This window comes from Tamandua tetradactyla, chromosome 19, assembly GCF_023851605.1.
Source record: "Tamandua tetradactyla isolate mTamTet1 chromosome 19, mTamTet1.pri, whole genome shotgun sequence".
In the NCBI taxonomy this organism is placed as follows: Eukaryota; Metazoa; Chordata; class Mammalia; order Pilosa; family Myrmecophagidae; genus Tamandua; species Tamandua tetradactyla.
The window spans coordinates 10,567,853-10,582,748 of NC_135345.1; the positions used below are offsets into that span (position 1 = coordinate 10,567,853).

At 42.8% G+C, this 14,896-nt stretch overlaps 1 protein-coding gene across 5 annotated transcripts in view; it reads right to left on the reverse strand.

The window, feature by feature from the left end:
- HS3ST1 (heparan sulfate-glucosamine 3-sulfotransferase 1) overlaps nt 1-14,896 on the reverse strand; it is a 38,738-nt gene that overhangs the window by 13,255 nt on the left and 10,587 nt on the right. The window lies entirely within an intron of this gene.

The following is a 14,896-nucleotide window of genomic DNA, read 5'->3' on the forward strand; positions in this document are numbered from 1 at the left end:
TGATGCATGTCATTTCTAAGAGGTTGAGGTCTTATTAATAGGAAGTTGTTACGGTCTTCAGTGATTAAAGCCTGTTCCTTGCACAGGGTCTCACAAATGCATTTACTGTCTGTCCTACTCCGATCTTATCCAGCATTAATTTGATGAAAAACAACTGATCCTAGAATCTGATAGAGAAACCAGTTAGAACAGAGAACAATCTATACAAGATGGTTAACTATTAATGGGACAAAACATGATGGAGAAAATGGCATTAGATAAAAAGCTTCTCAATGGCAATATACTATAAAATTATAAGTAGCAATTTAGTGAAATATCTTGGAAGCAGGGGAAATGGGATAAGATTCTCCTTCACTCAACCAGAAAGCAGAAGTTCAGCAACTTTCTAAGCTAGAAGGAGGCAGTTAACTCTAGAGCTTTTGCTCATTTGAATGAGGTCTGCAAGTTTCGGAATAAGCAGAACTGCTTAGGGTGAATAGGAGGGTCTCAGAGCTCTTGCCACATGTAGTACTCAGCCTCTCCCTAAATAAATAGAGAAGCAGCCTTTGAAGAATATCAAGATGTGAGAAAACTAAATTATCAGCCTGCCCAGAGCAGCCACAATTCAGAACCAAGCTCTAAATAGACTTGGTGTGATTTAGACACTGGGGAATTAAAGCCAAAGTCAGCACCCTGCCCTTTGCCTAAAATAACTCAGGTACATGCAGGTGTGTAGGGTATGGGGAAGGAACTGGTAGGGGAAAGGCAAAAAAATAATGTGGCAATTATTCTAGAGTTAGTATTGTGTAGAGCTAAGGACAGGCTGCAAAGATTCATAGATAGCTGAATAATGGATACATATGACACATAAAAATCATTTTGATCTTATTAATGTCCTATGACAAGAGAAGAATTGTAGCAGAGCTCACGTCAGAGAGTTTGTTTGGTATTTCAAAATTCATGGAAGAAATCATGCGGAATTGAGTTAGCATTTCCAAATAACTGTATTTCTTCTTCCAGCTCTTAGCAAACGAAAGGAAAAAGCAAAGGTATTAGGAGAACTGAATGACACACAGGTAGGAGTCAGTAGGTGTTAGGCATGTCCAATTGCTCCTTCTTTTGTGCAGCCAACTAAATGTGACAGAAGGATTTTAGTGGTGTTTGCTCATGTATTACCCTGTTTCAATGCCTCCAAAAAATAATCTACCATGTACACAGGTATGCATGAATGTTGATAACTCTTATGATGAGCTAAGTTTTCAAGACTTCCTGCTACTCTCACACCCTCTTCAAGGTCATTAATGCACTAATGAAGCTGACATATGCCTTGAGGAGCCGCAATTTGTCAGGCAGCAGGATGCATCCAAGAGGATGAGTCTTCAGAGATGTCAAAAGAATGAAACTGACTGCGGCCGTTTTGGTCAATCAGCCACAGTGCTTTTCTCCTTTCACAATCACCTTCGTTTCCCCTACAAGCTTGTATGAACATGCAGGACTGGCTTTGTATTCCAGACCGGTGCCAAAGCTTAACCTGCAGACTCATTAGTGTCCAACATGCCAAGGAAAATGAGTAAGTCTGGCCAAAGAGTGATGGTGTAAGTTCAATGAAGCTTTGAAGATTGTGCTGAGATTTCTGGATTGGTTTTTCATAATTTTTCTTCAAACCCTTCAATTTGTAAGGAGAAAGACTTTTAATATTGTGAGTCACTAAATTGGATTTCAATCCGACTTCTTCTTACAATTATCCTCCTTCCTCCTTCTCCTCAATTAGTAAGGTCAGACATGCCCAGGCAGAGATGTCATTCGCTCTGGACACAGAGGCCCAGGAACTCTGCCCAGTGCTCTCATGGGAGACGGAAATATGAGGGTCCCTACCCTCCGGAAAACACTGTGTAAAGGGGAAGATGGAGATGGAAACAAATGCTTCCACTCCAATGAGATAAAGGAATCTCTGGAATAGTCCATATTTTTAGCAATTTAAAGGAGGCTGAGAAGAGGGAGTTTGGGAAATGTTTCATGGAGAAGACAACTGAAAACAGTCCAAGCGTCTAGGGACGACAGATACAAATATCAATACTTTTAACTGATATCCAGGCTAAATTATATAAGTAAGAGAAAACAGAAATGAGTGGAATGATGTGGAAAGATCAAAGTGATTAAGGTGAGATCAGTCTGAGTTTAGATTCTGGTTTAGAAAGACTACTTCTCTTTCTGGACCTCAGTTTCCCATCTGAAAAAAAAAAGGGGGAAGTCCTGCTGACATACTTGGGTGGCTGTAGGAATTAAATGAGGTACAATAGAACAAAATATCTAAGTTGCCATCAGGTAGACCCTCAATAAATATTAGCTCAATAAAGAGTAGCTTGACAATATTAGCTTTAAGAGAAAAATGAAAGGACAGTAAGAGTAAACTTAGGTTTTGCAATAACTGGTCTTGTCCGCTTAAATAGATGACATAAGCAAAGTAAGAAAGTACAACATTTGAGAAATTGATAAGTAAGAAAAAATGTCTTCAGTGAAAGTTGAAAATATTGCCTTATTAACAGTTATGCAGAAAGAGAGACAGGGGATAACCTTTAATATTGGCAGCTCCCCCAACATGAAAAATTTAGACTGACCATAGCCCAAATACCTCTAAAGAGTGGGAGAAAGATCAAAGGTGATGGTGGAGTTATACAGAGAAGATAGGATTTAACAAATGAATATGATTGCTGAATCATTAAATCGATATCTCTTTTAGTCTCTAGTATCTTAGAGTATCTAGAAGTAAAAAGCTAAAATTGCCAAATTGTAATCCATGCCAAACTCTGAAATATATCCTATAACTAATTGTGGTGCTGTGCCTTGAAATTTATAGCGAGAAGGAAAAATCTGAGAGGATCGTATGGTAGCCCATGACAAACTCTGGAATCTATCCTGGAACTACTCATTGAAGAGTGCTTTGAAAACTATCGTTTTTTTCTTTCTTTGTTTTGTATACATGTTATATTATACAATTAAGAAGTTAAAAATAAAACAGGAAAAAAACCATAAAATGGCCCTAAATTTAATGTTGTTATATATGTATTAGGAGATCATTAGCCTCGGCACTGTCCTTAGCAGAAGACCTTAAAGAAGAATTCAAGTAAGGAAAGGCAGTGGGTGAAGACAATTTTCAAAACACAGGTTTGTTTCAATCCATAGGGCTGAGACCTATGTAACTGGAATCCTAAGGCATGGCTTGATGGCCAGCCAGCACTCTTCTACTGCCTGTTAGAATCAGCCTGGAGAAGAACAGTGGCTAGGGATCAGAAGGAGATACATGCAGGCTCCACCTTTGAGATGGAAAGTGAAAGGATGTCTCCAGAGGAGGAAGCCTTCACAGCTGGGGAAAGGCTGTGCTCCAGCTGCTGAGATAGCTTGGGAAAGGATGGAGTGCTGGGAGATATTGGCCTGACCTAGAGAAGATTTTCTTAGATCACATTAATCCCTTTATGAGGCTACAAAGGGCAGCTGCTCAACTGAAGGCAGACAGTCTCAACCAAAACAGCAGCTTCCTCTCAAACCCTCAAAGTGCTATTTATATTAATGGGGCTTTCACTTCCCACCCGCCAAGACCTGAGGCCACGCTGTACCTTTCACCCACAGAAATCCATACTGCATTTGGCAGTGGGGAACAACCCTGGGTCGAAAGCCTGGACTAGGCATAAGAGGCTGGTATGTGCTATGGAGGAACTATTTCTTGAGAGCTAAAGAAAGTTATTTTTGACAATGTCACCTGTGTGATACGCTATTTCCTGAGAGACAAAGCAAGTTATTTCGACAATGTCACCTGTGTGATAAGAAGTGCATCAGGAGAATGGAAAGGGCAGCGCCTCATTCAAGACAGGCAAGGTCAGGCTCAGCTGAGGTCACACCTCACAGCCTTCTCCCTTCTGCTGCTTGTCCCCTACAGGTTGGCAGTGGGACTCTGCTCACCCAAGTCTCTTGGAGCCCAGAAATACAGAACAGCTGTGCTCTTCAACATTACGGGTCACTGTGCCAGAGGCGGAAGAGAAAATGCACACAGCACATGCTGCCTCAAGAAGTAAGGCCAGATGTGGCCAGTGGCACCTGCCCTTGATGCCACTGGCCACAACAAGCCACAGAGCCACAATGACCTCCACCTAGGAGGAAATGTACAATCCTGTGATGTGCCTAGAAGAGAGAGAGCCACGGCGGCTACCCCAAACACAATCATTCTTCACGGGCAGCAGAGAGGGTAGAGTGGGCACCATCCAAGATAAAGCTTAAGAAATGATGGGGTCTGAACTTGATGAGAAAGAGAGGGTGGCAGGGATGGAGGGGAAGGGAACACAGCATGCACTGAGGATCTCCGTGTCCACATTCCTGATTGATCTGGGGAGCAATGTGTGGTCCTGAGGTCAGGTTTTGAAGTGTGTGTATATATATATCAGAGAAAAGCAAAGGATCTGGTTTGAAAGATAAATTCAAGTCAGGATGGAATAGGGTTTGAATTTCATATTGAGAAACTTGAGCATCATTATTATTTTTATTATAAAAATAAAATTGCAAAAGAAGAGCACACACATGCCTGAAGTGCTCTGTATGCATTGTCTCCATTATTTGTGACAACACCACGAAACAGAGGGTATTTGGGTAGGTAGTTTTTTTCATCCGACAGTTAATTTTGGGGTGCCTATTGTCTACCAAGCAGTGACCCAGGATTCTGGGCTCACCCTAGATAAAATTCTTGCCCTTCCACAATTTAATCTAGTGGAACAGATTAAATATTAAATGAATATATGAATAGTACATAATTAAAAGTCATGAAAGAATATCTGAGGTTTAGGGAGATTACTAACTTGCCCAAGGGGATACAGCAATGAAGCAAAGGTCTGACCCCAGATCTGATAGAATCTCGAGTTCCTACATTTAAACTCTAACACTGTGCATTAAGCAGGCTCATGAAACATTCTGCGTCAGGTGGTAGAGCAGGGACCTGGTGATATCTGTGTTTTGCAAAGACTTCTCAAATCAGGAGAGAGTACATAGCGAAGTGTTGCAAATTGCAGACTAAGGTAAAATTTACCGAACTGGGGAAGTGGGAGAAAAAAGTGAAACCAGAACAAACCAAGATTTATATTTCTGCTGAAGACAGCACTAAAAGAGAAGTTATGAAGCTGGGCAGGATCAATCCCCGACTGAAGCATGCAGACACAAATGTAGAAGTTGCTCCAGGGCAAGAGGGATCAATTCACGATTACCATATTCAATCCACTTTTTCTCTTTCTTTGTTTCAAATGTCCTTATGCCTCAGTTTCCCCTGCTGTAGTTTTTAGCTGTAAGCATATGACCTAGTTTTTTTGATAACGGGACCAAAGGAGAAAAATCTTCAGGTGGCTCTTGAGGAAGATCTTCCTATTACCCTCCCTGATTAAAAGAAGAGAGGTCCCTGCCTCCACATCTTACTTTAGTGCCTTGTTTGATTGGGGCCGCTGAGGTCTTCTCACTGCCAGGAAGCAAGGACCATTCACACTCAGGCTGGAAGGCTGATCTATAAACTGACATTCATGGTCAGCTTTCCAAACAACATCTTGCTTACAAGAAAGAAAAGCTAATTATTACCATTAATTGCTATATTGTAGAACGCTTATGACACACCAAGCTCCTCATACGTGTAAAACACAATCTTGGTGGCAAAAGTCCACGAGAAGAGTTTAATCCCATTTTACAGATAAGGCAACGAAAAGCCAGAGAAACGGAGTCATTTTCTCAATGCCACAGACCTCAGGCAATGCACCCCCCTCTGGATCAAGGTATAGTCAGGGTCTCCGTGGATGCTCAACTGCTCTGGGAACAGAGCGTCAGCCCGAGAATGGCTGACCCTGATGGGTGCATGGTCCCAGAAGCGGTCAGCGTATGTGGGAGGTAAAGGGACTTAAGGAGACTGAGAGGTGCCCCGGGCAGATCATTCCACTGGGAGGAATTATTTTCACAGGCAGTGAGCACACACTGAAACTCTTTTGTAAGAGCTGAGTTTTAGCTGTGAAAGTTTAAAGCCAAACAAGAGGAAACCCCCAAGAAGTGAGAGGAGGACCAGAGGGCAGGGGTGGGGGGCGAGGGGGTGGGAGCGTGGAGGGGTGGGGGGACGGAGGGGGGGGGGGAGGTAGTGATCCATCTCTCCACAAGATGGCACTCAGTTCCCTTGTCTTCAGTTTTTATCTGTGATTTTAGGTCATCACAAAACAGGAAGAAAATCTTGTGTTTTGCTGTTTACCCTTCCAGTTTATTTCCAGTTTAACCATTATACAGTGTGTTGTGCATCTTTTCCTCAGGGACAAGGGGGTATTTTGTTGGCATTCTGAGAAGCCTGGAGCTGGAGGGAGGGGAGTGATATTTACTTAAATGCCTGGGTTGGGATTCCTCAGGAGCTCCTCTACACTGCCTGACCAAAATGTCACTGGACTTGCACTCGCTTCCAATCCCTTTATCTGCTTCTACTCTCCCCTCCCCTTCCTTCCCCTCCCCTCCCATTCTCCAGCTCTCTCTCCCTCTTTCACACTCTGTACTTCATCTGTGTCTTTCCTTAACCACCTTTTCCATATCTTTTCTACATCACTGCTTCTAACATGTTGGTCCAGAAAAGGAAATAATGTTTGCTAGAATTATATAAATTATGACTAAAGAAACAAGGGCTAAAGACTGAGGCACTCCCCCATGGAATATGGTGCATGAGATTTAGTTCAAGTCTCAGTGATATGACATTGAGTCTGGAAACTTGGAGGTCTCCATTGTTTTCTTTTGTCACCTTATTAATAGCATTTTTTAAAAATGCTGACTTTGAGCCAGCTTGATAAAATATATAAACAATCCTCAGCTATAGTTTTTATTATGCCCATTTTACAGATGAGGAAATTGAAACCTTAAAGATGTAAAGTAACTCACTTCATATTGCATGGCTCAGAAGCAGCAAAGTGGATTCTAATCAGATCCTTCTAGTTGGTTAAGCGCACAAATTGACCACTGCAGCAGTGTGTCTCCCTTTTGGCACATAGTCCCTAATCAAGCGTGCATTGCTAGGTAAGCAGCCCTGGCTTAAATGAGGAGTTATGTATATTGCGTGCAACAAGAAGTGGTTATTTCAGCGTGAGCAAAATCTTACTATTCAAAAAAAAAGCAAAAAAATCTCCTTTGGAAAGTTCACATGCAACAAACTTCTTATTAATTTAGTCCCCTACCACGTTATTACCTGAAACAGAAACACAACATTTTCACAGCCAGCCCAAAACAACACACTTGAGCGGTCTTCGGGGAGAACTCAGACTAGATCTGTAACTTAGGGTCATGGACTTGGTAGGAGGCTGGCTGAAAGGTCCTCTAACAGGTTTATTAGCTTTGTATTCATCTGATGCCGCAGCAATTTCAGGTGTGAGTCGTCAAAGCACAAAGCATCCCTTTGGTGTTCTGGGTGTACACAAAGTGCCCTTGTGTGAGCAGGTAGCCTTTCTAATTCCAGCCCCACTGTAACGAGCTGGGAGCAACATGTGTATTTAATAAGGCACTGCCTTAGTCGACTGACCCCTACCCTGGGGGCCTTACCAGGTTGAAACACCTTTCCAAAGGGTGCTGGGCAATGACTAGGCTCATGCCTTCACAAAAGGAAGAGAATCTGGCTCACTTGATAAATGCATCGGGAGAATTGCGTTGATCTACAATTTCTTTGCTTCCTTTAGCAAGCAGATAAACACGCTTTTCTTTTATTTTTCTGTTACTTAAATCCCCATAGAAACAACACTTCTTTTTCAGCCTGGCCTATTAACTAGAAGCATACCCCGGCCAAGGCATTTCACCTTCAAGGTTATATTGTCCCCTCTCTAACATCCTAGGGTTCTAGAACTTTCAAAGAAGAAATCACTCAACCCTATGTTACTATAAGAATCAGGATGCCTAATAAATTACAGGGTGTCCGGTTAAATTTAAATTTCAAATGAACAATAAATAACTCCTTAAATATATTATCTGGGACATATCTATTCTAAAAAAAAATTGTTGTTCATCCGAAATTCAAAGTTAACTGTGCGTCCTGTATTTTTTTTCGCTAAATCTGGCAACCTACACAAGAAGACCATAACATTTATGGAGTGTCATTCTAGGTACTGTATTTGGGGCAATTTTCTTTAATTCTCATAACAATATTGAGAAAACTGAGGCCCAGAAAAATTATTGATCTCTCAATTGATATAGCTAAAAGAATTGATATTGTCTTTTTACCGTAAGAATAAACTCCAAAATATAATGCCGGAAATCTGTAGCTGATACTCTCTCCTCCTTCCCTCCTGGAATGTGGAGAAAAATCCATTTAAAGAAACAATTTAAATAAGGTGCAGTTAAGTTTTCCACAGGGGTTTCCCAGTTCACTTTTACTTTATGCCACTCAAGTTTTTATTTTTCTGGGCACAGTTAAGCAAGTATGCCTTATCATTTCAGCTGCAATCACCTTTCTCCCACTGTATTTTAACCACTGATACAGGAACCTACTGCAGGGTGTTCTGTGATTTTAATCTACAGGAATTCTAGAGGAAATTCGACAAGAGGTAAAATGCATCTCGGAATGTACTAAAATGCAAGTTCTTGAAGAGTAAAAGGAAATGTGAATGTTTTAGAAATCTGAATGCATTTCGAAGCTTATAGAAAATTTGGGCTTAGTCCTCCAGGGATTTTGTGAGCCTGCAGCCTGAACCATCTGCTCACTGCAGACAGCAAAACATAGTCTTCGCTCTGGGGTCTTCTGCTTTTTTTCACTCTGGGGTCTGAAGAGAAGTTGGTTCAGTTCTTCAGACCTGTTTCCAGAAATATGAAATAAAGATAGTTCCCCTGCCTCCCTTGCAGGACTGGGCATTGGGTTCCAAGGAGACACTGGATGTGACTGCACCGAATGAAGTGAGGAATTCCCTCTGTTACCTTCTTTTTTATTCCAGAGGATCTTTGCATAGCTAGTATCTATTTAGTGAAGGGTTTCTGTAAAGATGCCAGTTATTCGATAGGGCTGGTCACATTGGGAATGCCTAAAATAGATAAACATTTAGACATTCTCTCTGTATTTCTATCTTTTCTGAAATATTTGCTCCTCCGTGAAAAATTCTCTAATTCCTCCAGGCAGCAGTGCTGCCTCCTGTTTTTCTTTACTTAGCAAATACTTGGTGCCAGACGCTGTTCTAGAAACTGGTACAAAGAGTGACTAAGAAGAAACACTCACAGGGTCCCTGCTCTCAGGGTGGGGGCACGTATTATGGTGGAAGATTGGGAGACAAGCAGCAAGTAAGTGAATGAAATGAGACACCTCCAGATAAACATAACTGCTAGGAAACTCTGCTACGGAAGAAGTTATTGTTACAAAATAAATAAATGGGGGTGATGAGAAGGGAAAGGGTTGTTCTCTGGGGAGCCTTTCCTGGCAGGGGTGAGCTGAGACCTGGTCACTATGCACATATTGACTTTCATGTAACAACTCGCTACCCTATCTGATTCCCACTGAAGAACGTAAGTCTGTCCAGAATAATATTTCTCAATCTTCTGCACAACTGCACTGCTAACAGCAGTCAAAAATCAAGGGTTGAGGCAGATTTGGGAGAAGGTGTGTTGGAGCCTCTAAGCATATGTCATATGAATTGTCTTTTTTTATGAAATACTTTGTTTTTGTAAAGCAAAATGAAACTTCACAATAATGCAAAATGCCATTGTCATAAAGATTAAAGCTCAAAACAAAATAAAACCAAAAAATACTGCACTGCTGAGGGGGTCAAGGCTCAAAGGCAGTTGAAAAGCACTAACCTAAACTGTTCCTGGCACATATCAGATGCTAAATTAAGAAAGGGCCGAATGTCAGAGCTCTGAGCATCAGGACTCATTGGTTCAGACATCTCTCCCACTTCTGGTTCACTTTAATCACTTAATCATTTGTGATCATTTCGTAATGTGATCCATGCTAGTTTATAATTTCCTTGAGTAACTTTGTTCATCAATGTATTTTAATACTTAAGGTAGCACCTGGCACATGGTATACATTCAATGAACTTGCTTAATCCTTATTTCATTCAATTTAAGATTATAGCCCACTATCAGGGATTTACCCACGCAACTTATATACTTAGGTTAGTAATAAAACCTAAGATCTAAACATCCATGCCCAAAAACCTTTCATGTCGATAAATGGAACTTGATTTTGGTTAGGTTAACCCAGAGACTAAATTGATCCCTGGGCATCTGCCTAAGATTTCACACCTACCAGCCAACATTTCCTATCTCCTTCCCTGATTCTGTTTTTATCCTTAGCATATCATCATCTAACGTAGGATAGATTGTACTCATTTACTGTGTTTTTTTGTCTCTCTCCTCCACTAGACACATAAGCCCAAGAGCTAGAATTTCCATCTGTTTTATTCCCCACGAGTAAGTTGAATGATATTGGTACATGGTTGAAACGCACTAAACATGCATTAAAGGAATAAATGTGGTCATTGTAACTTCTTAATAAAACAAGGAGAAGGAGCACCACAAATAAAAGATAAAACAATGTTTCCAAGTGTTGTCTCCCTAAACATAAACGATAACTAGAATATTATTGGCTTAACACGCTCACCCCTGTTGCCTTGATATTTTGAGTAACCGGCTTCTCCTGTGGCTTTATATACCAACCAAATTTTCTTTCTATTGCACAAAAACCAAGGTCATGAATGGGGAGCCCAAAACAGAAGGGATTTTTGCTAGGACCACATGGTATTATTCATAAATATTGAATTAGCTGCCAGCACTCAAAAGTTAAGAGAATCCACATAAAATTGTGAACTTACGGCCTATCTCGGAAAAACAATAACTACAAAACCTCAGAACTGGCAAGATTGGGACGAAGGTCCCAACTACCTCCTGTATCCTGAGCTAAGTTGACCCCTGGGGCCCCACCATCTGCTTTCTCCTGGTCTGTATTTGCCTGAATGCTGAAGGCTTTTGAGTTTGCCACTTCTGTTAGAAAACTCCAAAGCACATGGTTTTGGAGAAAAAAAAAGTCGAATAAAACATGCCCACTGGGATCTATTTTTGTTATGTTCAGATCATTCCTTCGAAGAATAATGTATTCATTTTTCTAAACCTCTAGTGGTACCACATAACTATTTGACAAACTATAGCCCAGTAAATATGATTCTAGCTGCCTGAAAAAGCTATGGACTTAATTCCCTGTGGACGGAGGAAGCTGAGAAGGTTTCATAGCAGAGGCAGGCTGAAGATGAATCCTGAGAAGCAGCACATCAGCTGTGTAACAATTCTGGCTAACTTAGAGAGAAAACAAATTTACTTGAAGACTAGGGGTTACCTCTAGGAGTTGATGAAGGGGTCATGTCAGTCCCAATCCTGCTGGTTCTGAGGTTTTTTTGCTTTTTTCGTTTGTGCATTTGTTTTTAACAATGGCTGTAAACAATGTCACAGCCAGGTTTGGGAAATGAGAAGGAAGGAAGGAGAAATGGTGCAACAGGGAGTGCCTCAAGCTCACGTCCCAGAAAGGGACCCACTGGGACCACACCCTGGGACACTGACGCTGCAGCTGACGCCACTGGATTCGGATCTAAAGTGGTAAATAAACTCTTAACTGTCCCTGTGTCCTTTAGTTAGTCCCTCACGATTCCAGGTCCCAGGTGATTAGCATTCAACTGCACCTTTGTCCAGGACTAGGTGATATGGCCAAGGAGACAGAGCTCTCCCTCCCATCAGAACAATCTCCCAACTGGAGTGTGTGTCCCAAGTACAAAGTCCACTATGGGTTGGTAGGATTTTAAGTGAAGATGGAAGAGAGTGTACCAAAAGCAACACAGAGGAGCAGAACGAGGACAGACAGACCCACATTCCCATCTGGAGCCCTTTGTACCTTCAGAAAATTAATCAAGTATTCTGATCTACAGATTCCCAATTTTTAAAATAGAAATGATGCCATCTGCTCTACAGGGTTGCTGTGAAGATTCGATTCAATCATTCATTCATTTATTCCAACAATATTGATCTACTCAGCACCAGGCATTTTGCTCAGTTCTGGGAACAAATTTTACACAACACCTGAAGTGGAATAGCCAGCCAGTGCTTTAGGCTGAGGACAGACTTCGATGACGGAGACAGACTGTCCTTGGGAAACTGAAAATGTATCACTTTTCTCCAGTGAATCGCTCAGATGCAACTTTCTCCATTAGCGATTAATAAATATCAGGGACCTTGCACCAAATATATATTTTCTTAAGACATATGAATACATTAAGCTAAGAGAGAGAGAGAGAGAGAAAGAGACAGGCCGGGATGGGGTAGGGGTGGATGGGACAACTCTAAAAAATTAACTCAGATCCAGAAAGCAAGGAACTAATCATTCTGAAAGACAGTAAAACCTGGAGCTGGTGGAATTCAGGCGGAGTGTTCAAAAACAGATTACATAAAATCTGTCCCTTAATTTTAATATTTAGCATGTGTAATTCACACAGACATACATGAACTTCAATTAATATGAACATTAAATTAGACAGAAAATAGAAATTGTAGGAAGGGCAAATTAACCTTGTACAATTTCACCAACAGTTTTGAATTGTTGATTGCTTTTCATATTCATTTTCTCACTTTCTTATGATAATCCTTCCATCTCTAGTTGGCATAAGATGAATCTGAGGCTCAGAGAGGGTAAAATGATTTGCCTAAGGTCATGGCATAAGAAGCTTGTTCCAAATCCGGCTAGCATTCTTTCCATTGCTCTGTCAGAAAAGGGCAGTCTCCTGAGAAAGCACTGGGTCACTTTTATGAGTTCAGAGAAGATACTAAGGCCAAATTCATGGGTAACAACCATCCTTCCCAAAACAAGCTGAAAAGACACTGCCTACTGCAATAGCTGGAAAGTCACTGCAAGCAGCAGCTAGAAAGTTGCTGCACTTCAGCCTTGCTCTTACCTTTCCACCCCGTCTTTCATACTGGGACCCTGGGACCTGGCGTCTGAACCATGATCCCGGACACAGGCTTGGCTTCCATCAGGACATCAATGCATTTTACTGTCTGACTGCCCCTCCCTCCAAACTCTAGCTTCACTAGAACAGGACTCATTACTCACTCTGTGTATATCACCACAATGTGTGTGTGTATGCACCAAGCTGGGGAGAAGACCTTGCCCGTGGAAGGCAGCATTCACCTTCGAGGAAGTTCACTCCAGTCCATCTTCATCACCATCGCTCTGCCCCCCTTCTAGCCAACGCAAGGCAAGAAAAACTTCCACACTGCTTTTCCCTTCAGAGACCTCCAAGAAATTTTTCCAGTATTTTTTTTTTTTTTCTTTTGGAAACAAAAGCACAAAGCCCAACCACATTTGTGGAGCCCACGGAAAGCAAACTCCACTCCCTTGAACAAAGGTTTACAAAGCATCCACGTTGTACAGCTCTGCTTTAGGTCACAGGATACACAGCTCCTTACTGGAAGTACCGGCTAGAGAGCTCAGAGCCCTCTGCTTTTCCTGACTTCCATTGTCAAGTTCAAGGTATCACTTTCTCATCAGTTTCTCAGAGCAAAAGTCTCCCATCTTAAAGCAGCAGTGCATTTTATACCAGCCTGGATCCACAGCCCAGCAGACCTTACTAAGGGACCATCATTCCATGCTACAGTCCATGCTGCTGTCGCAGGTAACTGCTTTGACTTAGAGTGCTTAGTCATGAAGTTGTCCATCCCAGTCAAACTCCACTTAAAGAGTTGGATGGGCTAACTGAAGCCGGGAAAGGCTCCCACAGAAGATGGTATTTTCATTCCAGGCCTGGAGGAAACCTTATGTAACACAAAGGCCCATTTCAAAATGTTATTTCTGCAGTCTTGGAGTGGGGGGAGGGAACCTAAACACTGGAAATATGTTTCCATCCCCTGGAATTTCACTAGGTCAGACTTATTCTGATCGCATCCAATCGTGACAGGGGAAGAAGAAAACAAGAATTCTCCGAACGCGAATGGATGGGTTTTAGAAATACCGAGAGGCAGAAGTTGGGCTATCTTCCCTTTAAAAAAAAAGATGGAATTCCGAGAATTAAACCTAGGTGAAACCCGATAATCGCACTTCGACCAAAATAAAAAGTGAGATTTGGCTCCAAAGCGAGAACGCACAGGTTGGAGCGCAGGGCCACGCAGGAGGCGGTGGGCTGCAGCCACAGCAGCCCGCACAGAAGCCGGCAACTGCGCGCTGATGGACCGGTCCCGGGACCCGCTACCCAGATCCGCGGCGAGCCGCGCAGCCCAGCGGGTCGTGATGGGGTTTCTCTTCTAGAGCTCTGGCTGCGGGAGGAGCGGGAGGAGCAATGAGCTCACTCGCAACCCGGTCCTTCTCCCTGCCTCTGGGCTGCTCCTGGCTAAGTAGGGAGCTGCTTCTGGGAGCACAACCGAAAGGCAGTGGATTTGCCGGGGCCTCTCCAGAATTTCCTCCAACCCCAAAGCATTTTAGCACAAGTTGTGGATAAAAATGACCTGCAGATAATACCCGGCGCGGAGGAAGAGCGAGATTCGCGAAAGACACCGGGCGGCTATGGCTGGTCCAGCAAAGTGGGGAAGGAAAGGCGGAGGGAAAAGATGCAACCGCGGGCTCAGGGTGTGCGACTCGTGCCTGCCCGCGCGGAGGGGGCGAGGTGAAGGGTATCAAGAGCCCACAAATAACGGCAGAACCCAGCAACCCCCATCCCTGCACCCCTGCTTCTGCTCCCTGCGGCGTTTCCATCCCACCGTCCGTCAGTCTTCCTGCCCAGCACTGGAAGTCGGCGCTCCGGTTCCCGGGACAGACTGCGGCCGAAAGAGGGAGCAACGCGCCGTCCGCGCCTCGCTCGGAAAGCGCACCTGGAGATAGGCTCGGCGGGTCTCCCTCTCGTACTGCACAGGGGTTGCTGCGCTC